The sequence below is a fragment of the Saimiri boliviensis genome, chromosome 12 (assembly GCF_048565385.1).
Source record: "Saimiri boliviensis isolate mSaiBol1 chromosome 12, mSaiBol1.pri, whole genome shotgun sequence".
In the NCBI taxonomy this organism is placed as follows: domain Eukaryota; kingdom Metazoa; phylum Chordata; class Mammalia; order Primates; family Cebidae; genus Saimiri; species Saimiri boliviensis.
Window position 1 is genome coordinate 8,982,582 of NC_133460.1, and position 12,996 is coordinate 8,995,577.

The window sequence follows — 12,996 nt, forward strand, 5'->3', positions numbered from 1 at the left end:
GGTTATCTGGTTCCTCCTTTACCCGCCAGTCCAGTGAGCCCTGCCATGTGCCTGGGCCTGTCCTGGCTGCTGGGCAGACAGCAGCAGGCAAGCAAAGGGGCTTGGACATTAAGATGCCATGTTTGACATCCATTATTATGATTGGATGGGAGGGAAGGTGAGGGAACAAGGAGGGTGCCTTGCCTGGAAGAAACCAAATCTGCAAACAGGCAGTGATCAGACCATCAGAATTTTTTTTTTTCCCTGAGAGACAGTCTTCTAGCCTGGGCAACACGGTGAAACTGTTTCTCCACTAAAAATATAAAAAATTGGCCAGGCATGGTGGTGCATGCCTGTAGTCTCAACTACGCAGGAAGTTGAGCTAGGAACATCACTTCAACCCAGGAAGTTGGGGCTGCAGCAAGCCTTGATTGTGCCACTGCACTCCAACCTGGGTGGAGTGAGACTTGATCTAAAAAAAAGAGAGAGAGAGAGAGACAGTCTCACTATTTTATCCAGTCTGGTCTCAAAGTCCTGGGCTCAAGTGGTCCTTCCCCATTAACTTCCCAAAATGTTGGGATTACAGGTGTGAGGCACTGTGCCCGGCCTAAAAGAAAATTCTGACACACAATCTCTGGGACAATCAGCCTGGGCAGCCAAACCCTGGCCTCTGCAGTTATTGGCTCAGAACAGTCAGGAAGTCAGGAGTTGATGGCTGACTGCAGGGTCCCTATTTTTCTTTTCTTTTCATTCTTTTTTTAATGAGATGTGGTCTCATTCTGTCACCCAGGTTGGAGTGCAGTGGCATCATCTCAGCTCACTGCAGCCTCTACCTCCCTGGGCTCAAACGATTCTCCTACCTCGGCCTCCTGAGTAACTGGGACCACAGGCATGCACCACCAGGCCCGGCTAATTTTTTGTATTTTTGGTAGAGCTGGGGTTTCATCAAAAACGAGTGGGGACCAGGAGTATAATGGTGCCTTTTCACAGCTGTCTTAGTCCGCTCTTGCATTGCTATAAGGAATATCTGAGACTGGGTAATTCATAAAGAGGTTTAGCTTGGCTAATGGTTCTGCAGGATGTACAGGAAGTCTGGTGCCAGCATCTGCTCCTGGTGAGACCTCAGGAAGCTTCCAATCATGGTAGGAGGTGAAGGAGGAGTTGGCCTCTCACATGCCAAAAGCAGGAACAAGAGAGAGAGGGGAAAGTGCCACACTCTTTTATTTACTTATGAAAGATAATCCATTTATTGACCACTTTTCTAAAAATATAAAAATGTGAGAATAAACATATATAAGACTCACTAGCCCCTGCAGGACAGGAAACAGCCCTGGACAGAGAGCCTGCAAATGACTTTCCTTATACCTCATGTCTGAACTATTCACACATTCTAGGATTGCATGTTCTGTTACCTATTGCAAAGGAAAGGAAACTGGCTAGAAGATTCACGTACAAGGTCACAACTTTAAAGCTATCTGACTCTAGTGACTTGTACAATCTAGTTTGGAACTGAGAGACAATATCAAATAAGCACTGTCAAGTACTACTCACAGTTAACCTTTACTGTCATTGTTCTTTTAAATTGTCTTTGGGATCAGTTATGTTCTCTCACTGTAGCTTTCGTTTATCCCAGAGCACAAACCCTAAAGTCCATGTGCAGTCTCCATGTTCAAGTATAAAAGTCTGTTTTGGGACAACCCTGGGTTGCTGCAGTGTTTCTCTCTCTGTACTGTCTACTTGGTGTCACGCCCTTGGACGGGGGACCAAATAGCAGCACAATACAGGGAGTGACACGGTCAGCTTTCCTGCTGCCGAACTTGCTCCCCTTTCAATCTGTTCACTGCCCATAGTAAGGATGAAATCTTTAGACCAGTGACAACCTTGGCCTATCTTCAGTATGAAGTTGCCCTCTTATATAACCAAATCCATTTCTTCACCAAAAACTGAGCTTTCAAAAGGTGTCAGACATATTCTTAGGAAGCGTCCTGAGACGGGAGCTGGAGGGTCCTGGCCTTCAGGCTCTGGAGGGGATGTTGGCACAGCTGCTTTTTTCTGGACCTCCAGGAACTCACGAATTGCTTTTTCTATTTGTGGCCTGAAGATGTGGTTTGGTTTTGGATCCACCACCTGAGAAATAATCCTGTCTACTCCAGCTTCCAACATCCCTGACTGAACCACACTCGGCTTCAGACCATTTCACAATTGGTTTTTGTTCACTGTAGGATTCCATTCCTGCTTGTCCAGATATGTTGACACAAAATTATCCACTTTCTGCCCCAGGTTTTGGTAAGCTGGCTTGGTGTCCACATCGGCCGGGCAGTCCTGTCGGAAGCTGTCAAAGAGACCCCAGCCCTTGAGCTGTGCCACGATGGGAGTGATGAGCTGCGGGTTCCCGGGAGGCAGCGAAGCCGGGTTGATCGGGCTGCCACCCCTCCTGGCCCCAGTAGCCCTGCTGGCCCCAGTAGAGCCCATCCCTGCCCAGGCAGAGGCCTGGCCCGCTCTGCCACCGCCTGCCATGGCTGTGCCCCAGGCCCACAAGGTAGACTGACTGTAGCTTCTTCTCCAGGACAGAAGGCCTAGAATGCGTAGAGGTGGCGAAGGGGGTGGTGAAGAAGGACCCCAAGGAGGCAGCAGCAGAGGTGACAGCGGCGGCGATGGCAGTGGAGGCGGTGGTGGGGGCTGCGGCGGCGAAGGACACCTCTGAGGCTCTTATGTATTTATTTGTTTGTTTATTTTGAGACGTAGTCTTACTCTGTCATGCAGGCTGGGGTGCAGTGGCATGATCTCGGCTTACTGCAACATCTGCCTCCCAGGATTAAGCGATTCTCCTGCCTCAGCCTCCCAAGTAACTGGGATTACAGGCATGTGCCACCACGCCCAGCTAACTTTTATATTTTTAGTAGAGACATGGTTTCACTATGTTGGCCAGGCTGGTCTCAAACTCCTGACCTCAAGTGATCTACCCACCTTGGCCTCCCATAGTGCTGGGGATTCAGGCATGAGCCACTGGGCCCCCAGCCCACACTCTTTTAAACAACCAGATCTCACATGAACTCAAAACAAGAACTCCTTACTGCCAGGAGGGTATCAAGTCCCCATGAGGGACCCGCCCCCATGAGGTAGCCCCCCACACCGCCCACTAGCCCCACACCTCCAACACTGAGGATCTCATTTCAACATGAGATTTGGAGTGGATGAATATCCTAATCATATCAACAGGCAAGGGGAGCTCAGCTGTGCAGTGGGGTGTCGGCGAGTGAGTTCACCCTTGATGCCAGAGCTGGACCGTTCAGGTGATCCACCTGCCTCAGCCTCCAAAGTGCTGGGATTACAGGCGTAAGCCACCGTGCCCGGCCTCTTGATCTGTATTTTATTTTAAATTTGAGACAGAATTTCACTCATCGCCCAAGCTGGAGTCAAATGGCTCCATCTCAGCTCACAGCAACCTCAGCCTCCCAAGTAGCTGGAATTACAGGCGCCTACCACCATGCCCAGCTAATCTTTGTATTTTTGGTAGAGATGGGGTTTTACCATGTAGGCCGGGCTGGTCTCAAACTCCTGACCTCAGGTGATCTCCTCGACTTGGCCTCCCAAAGTGCTGGGATTACAGGTCTGAGCCACTGTGGCCCACTAAGACAGTATGTTTTAAACACTTTTTTTTTTTTTAAAGTGTTAAGCAACATTGACTCCCTCTGAAAAATCAGAGCATGATCAGCCTTTCTTGTGTTAATTTCTCTTTTTTTTTTTTTTTTTTTCAGACGGAGTCTTTCTCATTCTGTCACCCAGGGTGAAGTGCAGTGCCACAATCTCGGCTCACTGCAACTTCAGCCTCCCAGGTTCAAGTGATTCTCCTGCCTCAGCCTTCCAAGTAGCTGGGATTACAGGTGCCCGCCACCATGCCTAGCTAATTTTTATATTTTTTAGTAGAGGCAGGATTTCACTATCTTGACCAGGCTGGTCTTGGACTCCTGACCTTAAAGTGATCTGCCTACCTCGGCCTCCCAAAGTGCTAGGATTACAGGTGTCAGCCACCTCACCTGGCTCTTGTGTTAATTTCTCTGCTTAAAGTTATCTCTAGGCCAGTGTGGTGGCTCACGTCTATAAACCCAGCACTTTGGGAGGCCGAGGTGGGAGGATTGCTTGAGCTCAGGAGTTCAAGATCAGCCTGGGCAACATAGCAAGACCCCATTGTTTTCTAAATAAAAAAATTTAAAAAATACAATTATTTCTACATTATTATTATAAATAGCATTTACATAATGATCTCCCACCAAAATGTCAGAGGTCGTCCAGCGTAAGTGGTGTATTTCTAGAGGGTCCATGCTCTGCACTGCACACTCCATGCTGAAGTAGTTCAGTTGCCATCTTGTGGCTGTATTTTATCCTGCACTGTTTCTGAGAAAGGCTGGGCTGCTGCGGTCTGGTGTTTTCCTCTCCTCTCTTGCCTCTTTCCCACGTGGTGGGCAGCTGCATGGCTGGCAGAAACTCTTCCTGCCACCTTCCTGCCCTCAGAGGTCTGGGGACAAGCCTTTTTGCCTTCAGGAATGAAAGCTGGTCTAGAGGGGTCTGAAGGCGGGTTGATCTCCCTCCTGGCAGAGGAATTGATTCTTCTTTTCTCAGGGAGGGTTGACCTATGCTATGGTTTGAATGCTCGCCCCATGTCCTAAAACTCATATTGAAATTGAATCCCCAATGTGGTAGTGTTGAGAGGGGGGTCTTTAAGAGGTGACTGAGTATGCCGGGCACGGTGGCTCAAGCCTGTAATCCCAGCACTTACGGAGGCCGAGGCGGGTGGATCACGAGGTCGAGAGATCGAGATCATCCTGGTCAACATGGTGAAACCCCGTCTCTACTAAAAATACAAAAAACTAGCTGGGCGTGGTGGCGCGTGCCTGTAATCCCAGCTACTCAGGAGGCTGAGGCAGGAGAATTGCCTGAACCCAGGAGGCGGAGGTTGCAGTGAGCCGAGATCGCGCCATTGCACTCCAGCCTGGGTAACAAGAGCGAAACTCCGTCTCAAAAAAAAAAAAAAAAAGGTGACTCAATCATAAAAGCTCTGATTTTAAGAATGAATCCATTTGGCGCTGGGCAGGTCAGATCACCTGAGGTCAGGAGTTCAAGGGCAGCCTGGCCAACATGGTAAACCCTTGTCTGTACTAAAAATACAAAAAATAAGACAGGTTTGGTAGTGCATGCCTGTAATCCCAGCTACTCAGGAGGCTAAGGCAGGAGAATCACTTGAACCCAGGAGGTGGAGGTTGCAATGAGCTGAGATTTCACTACTGCACCCCAGCCTGGATGACTGGGTTTGAAAACAGTGACATAAACGAGACTGTGTCCTGTAGACAGGTTTCACGTGTCTGACTGGGGTATACAGAAACTGAACGGGGTTTAGTAAAAGAACTTTGGTTAAGAAGTTTCCAGGAGGCTGGGGGCATGGTAGCTCATGCCTATAATCCCAGCACTTTGGGAGGCCAAGGTGAGCAGATCATTTGAGGTCAGGAGTTTGAGACCAGCCTAGCCAAAACCCCTTCTCTACTAAAAATACAAAAATTAGCCAGGTGTGGTGGTGCATGACTGTAGCCCCAGCTACTCGGGAGGGTAAAGAATGAGAATCGTTTGAACCCAGGAGGTGAACGTTGCAGTGAGCTGAGATTGTGCCACTGTACCCCAGCCTGGGCGACAGAGATTGTGCCTATAATCCCAGAACTTTGGGAGGCCGAGGTGAGCGGTCAAGAGATTGAGAACATATTGGTCGACATAGTGAAACAAACCCTGTCTCTACTAAAAATAGTAGCCAGGTGTGGTGATGTGCGCCTGCAGTCCCAGCTACTTGGTAGGCTAAAGCAGGAGAATCGCTTGAACCCGGGAGGTGGAGTTCGCAGCGAGCTGAGATTGCGCCATTGCACTCCAGCCTGGTGACAGAGTGAGACTCCATCTCAAAAACAAACAAACTAACCAAAATAAAACAAATTAGCTGGGTTGATGGTACACCTATAGTTCCAGCTACTTGGGAGGCTGAGGCAGGAGAATCGCTTGAACCTGGGAGCTGAGATCACACCATTGCAATCCAGCCTGGGCGACAGAGTGAGACTCCACCTCAAAAAAAAAGAAAGAATCCTCAGACCCAGGAGGACACCAGTGGGGGAGTGGGGTCCATCCCATGGAGCTCCTGGCCTGGGCCTAACAGGTGCCATGTCCAGACCAGACTCTAAAGGGCTGGGTCATGTGCCTTGGCCGAGGGTTGGAACACCCAGGGGGCAGGGAGGGTACCATAATCTAATCCTCACGAAGATGCCATTGGTGTGGGGCCCAGGAGACCCAGAGCCTGGACAGACTGGAGCAGTGAGCAGAGGTCTCAGACAGGCTGGCCTGGATCCTCACGATGGCCCTGTCACACTAAGTACAGGCTCCACACCAGACACTGCCCACTCTGCCCTTTGCAGGCACCTGCTGGTAGCCTCAGGGCAGGGACTTTGCCCCTCTGAGCTCTGTCTCCCAGAGGCCTTGGAAACCCCACCCTACCCCTGGACTGGTAGGAGGAGCTGGAGGACACACAAAGAGTCTCAGAGCAGAAGTGGCTGGTATAGGCCTCACAGTGAGAGCTGGGCACACCACAGAGGGGGCTCCAGACTCTAGGGTACGAGGTCCCATGGACTCCCTGCAGCACTGCTCCTACTAGGTCTGTGGACCCGCTCCCATGGGAAAGTGGTCCACAGAGGCCTTTCCCATGGGAGTGGAAAGGAGGCTTTGTCTGTGATGGAGATGATCCCTCATTCTAGAGCTGTGCTGCAGCTGGTACTGGGGCATGGGGTGGCTGTGTTAGGAGGGAGGAGATGATTTCACTGTACCTGTGCAGCTTATTTGGGAAAAGTGTAGAGTTCTTGAAAACTGGTGGCTAGCTGGACGCTGGGGGAGGCTCTGCTTCTCCAGGCAAGGCTGTGGCAACGCCCAACAGGACCGCGGGCCCTCTCCTGGGGTGTGTGGTTCTGCCACCAGCACATCTGCAGGCCTGTGTGGAATGGAGGCCCATGGTACACTGAGCAGGGAAAGTGCTGCCGGCCACATCCCCTTGGCCAGGGTACCCTCACCCCAGCATTCTGTGGGTATCCAGACTGAGATCTGCCCCTCAGAGGACCCCCACTGGGCTCCCACCCTGATGGTCTGGTATCCGCTCCCTCCTGGTTTTCAGATGGGGAGAGTGTCCAATGTGCAAGATCAGGCAGGAGCCTCAGAGAACAGAGAGGCAATGGGGGAAGCCACGTCCGCTACTGCTGACTTTGGGGATGAAGGCAGCTGTGAGATAAGGGTCTCAAGCAGCATTTGAAGCTGAAGGCAAGGAGATGGATTCTCACCAAGGGACTCCAGGAAGCAACGCAGTTCTGGGCACAGGTGTTCCAGTTGGTGAGACCCCTGTTAGACTTCTAGCCCCAGAATTGTCAGGGCTGAAGCTGGAATTGTTTATAGCCACTCGGTTTGTGGGAATTGGTTGTGGCAACCACAGCAACCTCACTCGGGCTCTGTACACAATTCACAGGAAACGAAATTAAAACAATCTCTTATGTATGGAGAATGCTCAGCCTCACTTATAACAGGAAAATGCAAACCTCTTGGGGAGAGAGGCAAAAAGTAACACACCCTGGGCTGAGCACAGTGGCTCACGCTTGTAATCCCAGCACTTTGGGAGGCTGAGGTGGGCAGACCACTTGAGGTCAGGAGTTCAAGACCAGACTGGCCAACATGGTGAAACTCCATCTCTATTAAAGATGCAAAAATTGGCCAGGTGTGGTGGCTTATGCCTGTAATCCCAGCACTTTGGGAGGCCGAGGTGGGTAGATCATGAGGTCAGGAGATCAAGACCATCCTGGCCAACATGGTGAAATCCTGTCTCTGCTAAAAATACCAAAAAAAATTTATCTGGGCGTGGTGGCATGCTCCTGTAGTCCCAGCTATTTTGGAGAGTGGGGCAGGAGAACTGCTTGAACCCGGGAGGCGGAAGCTGCAGTAAGCTGAGATTGTGCCACTGTACTCCAGCCTGGGTGACGGAGTAAGAATTTGTCTCAAAAAAAAAAAAAAAAAAAAAAAAAAAATATATATATATATATATATATACACACATATATACATATGCACACGCACACACACACACAAATATTTGGCCCAGCTCAGTGGCTTTTACCTGTAATCCCATCACTTTGGGAAGCCAAGGCAGGTAGATCACGAGGTCAGGAGTTCTAGACCAGCCTGACCAAAATGGAGAAACCCCATCTCTACTAAAAATACAAAAATTAGCCGGGCATGGTGGCGCACACCTGTAATTCCAGCTACTCAGAAGGCTGAGGCAGGAGAATTGCTTGAATCCAGGAGGCGTAGGTTGCAGTGAGCTGAGATAGTGCCACTGCACTCCAGCCTGGGTGACAGAGCAGACTCCGTCTCAAAAAACAAAACAAAAGTTCCATCCTGGCCAACATGGTGAAATCCAGTCTCCACTAAAAATACAAAAATTAGCTGGGTGTGGTGGCATATGCCTGTAATCCCAGATAATTGGGAGGCTGAGGCATGAGAATCACTTGAACCCAGGAGGCGGAGGTTGCAGTGAACCGAGATTTTGCCACTGCACTCCAGCCCGGCAACTGAGCAAGACACTGTCTGAAAAAAAAAAAAATGAAAACAAACAAACAAAAAAAACAAACAAAAATTAGCCAGTCATGGTAGCGCGTGCCTGTAATCCCATTCCAGCTACTCAGGAGGCTGAGGTATGAGAATTGCTTGAACTCGGGAGGCAGAGGTTGCAGTGAGCTGAGATCGTGCCACTGCACTCCAGCTGGGGCAACAGAGCAAGACTCGCTCTCAAAAAAAAAAAAACCAATTCATGCCCTGGCAGCAAAGTTGTATTGAACAGGCATTTGGGTGCTGCAGAGGGGCAACAATTAGTACCTGGCCGCGGCGGGTAGAGTGACCCCACTGACCAGATCACAGATGCATTTCCAGTGATGGAGTCATCCTTCCCGGCCAGACAGCACAGCATGGTCCCCACACAGCCTCAGCCTGTGCCTTGAGTAAGGCAGACGGCCACAAGGGGGGTTTGTTAAAAGACACACAAGGCATGAGAGAAACCAACCCCAGGCTGACCTATTAGGGTGGGACAGGTAAGAGGCGAAGGGCACGCAAGCCAGACTCCTCCCCACATGCTTTGTATTTTTAAACTACTTGGAGTCACGCCCTATTGGAACACTTTCCGCTCAAAACACAGGGTTATGGTATCGGGGCCCACCTTCCTTGGGGGCAGCAGGTAGGGCCACTCAAGAGTTCACAAGCCCTCCTCAGCCCTGCAGGCTCCTGCCTGGAGAGACCTCTGCACAGGGTATTCCTGGGTGGGCAAAATCAGCCACACTGGCCTAGAGGGAAGCTGGGGCTTGGGGAGGTGGGAATTGCGGCTGTGTATCCTGTAGGAACACATGACCACCAACCACTGGGGCTGACGTGCAAGGTGCGTGGGGCTCTGGGGTAGGCCCGGCCCTGGCACATAGGACTTCAGGCACTGGAGACCTTGCCTAGCAGACCCAGCACAGCACCGATGGAGAGGGAGTCTTCAGTGTCCAGGGGTCACTGAGAACCCTGCAGGAGAGGAACTGCATCTTAGCCCCACTTTGTGTCTCAGCCTTCTACTCCCTTCCCCTGCCCGGCTGTGTAAGCTCACCTCTCCCCACACTTGCCTCCCACTGCTCCCAAACCCCAGCTATGGAAAGGTCTCCTCTCCAGGGCCCGTGAAGACCAGAATCCACATTTGCACCTATGGCCTTGAGTGGTCCTGGGCGTGCAGCCCACTAGCGATCTTCCTCCAGGGATTGTGCATCTTGAGTACCAAATGCTGCAGAGAGCAACACACTGAGATTGGGGAGTGAGGACTCCCCTGAGGCTGTGGGTGCTTGTCACTTGCACAAGAGCACCTGGAGGGATGGGTGTAGGCCCTGTGCCTCCTTGACAGGCCTGTAGGTGGGGATTTGTATGTTGGGCCATTAGCTCTGACTGCAGACAAACAGAATTTTAAAAACCCTGCCCACAGAGAGCTAAGCTGACAGCTTCCTAGCTCCTAGAAAGAAAAGCTAAGCTGTATGAAGGCTGCAGGCACTGCACGGAGTGCCGTCCCTGCTGAGAGCAAGTGCAGAGTATCTTGGCCCATGAGTGAAACCTGGGTCACAAAGATTTCCACAGGCTCGGTGCAGCCCTAAGGGAAGGGGCGTCATGCTGCAGCCACCAAGCTGGAGCAGGGAAGCCATGAGGGCTCCTGGGTGCTGCCTGGATTTGTCTGCCACCCACCTACCAGCCTGATGACAATGTACCCTGACATGGTGCCTTGAGCACTGGGAGAATGCAGAGGTTTTTTTTTTTTTTTTGAGACAGAGTCTCCCTTTGTCACCTAGGCTGGAGTGCAGTGGCACAATCGCAGCTCATTGCATCCTCTACCTCCCAGGTTCAAGCAATTCTCCTGCCTTAGCCTCCCAAGTAGCTGGGACTACAGGCACCCACCACCATGCCCAGATGATTTTTGTATTTTTTAGTAGAGACAGGGTTTCACCATGTTGGCCAGGCTGGTCTTGAACTCCTGATCTCAGAGGATCTGCCCGCCTCAGCCTCCCAAAGTGCTAGAATTACAAGTGTGAGCCACCACACCTGGCCGCAGAGTTCCTCTTTATTCTGTAATTCAAGAGTTAAACTCATCATGTCATCATCCAGATGGGCCTAATTTCATAATTAATGAATTTCAAATGAATTTAACTCATTTCCTGTAGATGGGCATTTAGGCTGCTTTTTTAGGGGGTGGGGGGACAGAGTCTCACTCTGTCACCCAAGGTGGAGTGCAGTGGCACAATTTTGGCTCACTGCAGTCTCAACCTCCCAAGGCTCAGGTGATCCTCCTGCCTCAGCCTCCCAAGTAGCCGGGACTACAGGTGTACACCCCCATGCTCCGCTGATTTTTGTAGTTTTAGTAGAGATGGGGTTTCGCCATATTGCCCAGGCTCCATGTTTTAAATATGACGAAGTTGTGCCACTAGTGCACTAACATGGATGTGTCCGAGTGGTTCCAGTGCTGCAGGGATACTCTGAGGAGGCTGCACCGGAGGGGCTCCTGCTATGGCTCTGGGTACTCTGCACAGTGGGTTGAGGCATCAGGCACCTAAGGAAGCATCTTTTTATGCTTTAGATATTCATTACTTTACCTTTTCTTTTTTTCTTTTTTTTTTTTTTTTTGAGACAGAGTTTCACTCTTGTTACCCAGGCTGGAGTGCAATGGCGCGATCTTGGCTCACCGCAACCTCCGCCTCCTGGGTTCAGGCAATTCTCCTGCCTCAGTCTCCTGAGTAGCTGGGATTACAGGCACGCACCACCATGCCCAGCTAATTTTTTGTATTTTTAGTAGAGACGGGGTTTCACCATGTTGACCAGGATGGTCTCGATCTCTTGACCTCGTGATCCACCCGCCTCGGCCTCCCAAAGTGGTGGGGTTACAGGCTTGAGCCACTGTGCTGGCAGTTTGTTTTTTTTTTTAAAGCAATAGTTTTACATTAAATAAAATGCCAGGCTTGGCAGTCATAATTCAGTTGGATTTTCATAATTTACTTACTTTTCAGTGATGGGGTTTCGCTATGTTGCCCAGGCTTGTCTCCAATGCGTCGGCTCAATCAAGCGATTCTCCCACCTCAGCCTCCCAAGCAGCTGGTATCACAGGTGTGCCACTGTGCTAGGCTTTGAAATTTTGTAAATTTATGACTGTTAACCTCTTTCAAAAAGACTAGGAATCCTAAAAAAATAAAACGATTATCTGTTTTCTTGTTTTTTTTAGAGATGGGGGAGTCTCACTATGTTGCCCAGGCTGATCTTGAACTCCCAGGTCTTAAGCATCCCAAAGTGTTGGGATTACAAGCACCCCAGAGTGTGAGCCACTACGCCTGGCCACAATTCATACTTCAAAAGCGCTCTAAACCCTTACATCACAGAGAACACCCTACCTCCCCCTCACCCCGAGGAGAGAGGGGTGGCTGGACAGTGCCGACCTCACCAGGTGTGCTACACCAAGGCCAGAAAGAGCCGCTGGAGGAAGCGGTGCCCACAGGGCTTGGACCTCGGACGTCATGGCCGCACGTGGAAGGCACTTCCTCACTGCACTCACTTCCAGAGTTTCACATCTGTTTGTCCTGAGCACAGGAACCAGGGCATGTCTCAGGGGCTCAGAGCTAAGGAATTTTGGGGTCTGAGTACTGCAGAGAGGGCCCAGGCACTTTTTGTGCTTGCTGTGTGCACCATGCCTGCGCTGAGGACCAGCCTGTCTATCCTGCCCAGTGGACTGGGAACACACACAGGGCCTGGAAGCCACAAGGCCTAAGACCCTGCTTGCAGCCCTGCAGGACCAGCTGGATGGGGACTGGGGTCTTCAGATAAGAAGGTAACTCGAGAAACCCTCCTAAGCAGCTGGGAGGTTGCTTCCTGGACATCTGGTCTCACCCTCGAGGGCAGGATGCTTTTGCAGACATTGTCCTTACTCCCCTACCCTGTTCCCACCCTCCCTGGCACCTGTTCTGTCTGGTAATTGCCTAGTTATTTGTAATGTAAGCTCCAGAAAGCCAAGGAGCTTACATTACAAGTGAAAAACAAAACTTACAGCCGAATACTAGCCGGGCGCAGTGGCTCACGGCTGTAATCCCAGCACTTTAGAAGGCTGAGGCAGGCAGAGCACCTGAGGTCAGGAGATCGAGACCAGCTTGGCCAACATGGTGAAACTCGGTCTCTACTAAAAATACAAAGATGAGCTGGGCGTGGTGGCGCACACCTGTAATCCCAGCTACTTGGGAGGCTGAGGCAAGAGAATCACTTGAACCCGGGGGAGACCGAGGTTGCAGTGAACTGAGATCACGCCACTTGCACTCCAGCCTGGGTGACAAAAGTGAAACCTTAAAAAAAAAAAAAAAAGAGCCAGATATGGTGGTATGCACAAGTAGTCCCAGCTACTTGGGGCCT

General features: G+C 50.8%; 1 long non-coding RNA gene across 2 annotated transcripts; it reads right to left on the reverse strand.

Moving 5' to 3' along the window:
* Positions 1-931: 931 nt before the first annotated feature.
* LOC141580535 (uncharacterized) lies at positions 932-12,511 on the reverse strand. 2 transcript variants are annotated; one of them, XR_012512709.1, is made up of 3 exons: positions 11,606-12,511; positions 6,831-6,991; positions 932-2,311 (listed from the first exon to the last, which is right to left on the reverse strand). It is a non-coding gene; the product is annotated as an uncharacterized LOC141580535 (long non-coding RNA). The 2 variants fall into 2 exon arrangements; XR_012512708.1 differs by having other exon boundaries at positions 6,831-7,499.
* Between the last annotated feature and the right edge of the window lie 485 nt (positions 12,512-12,996).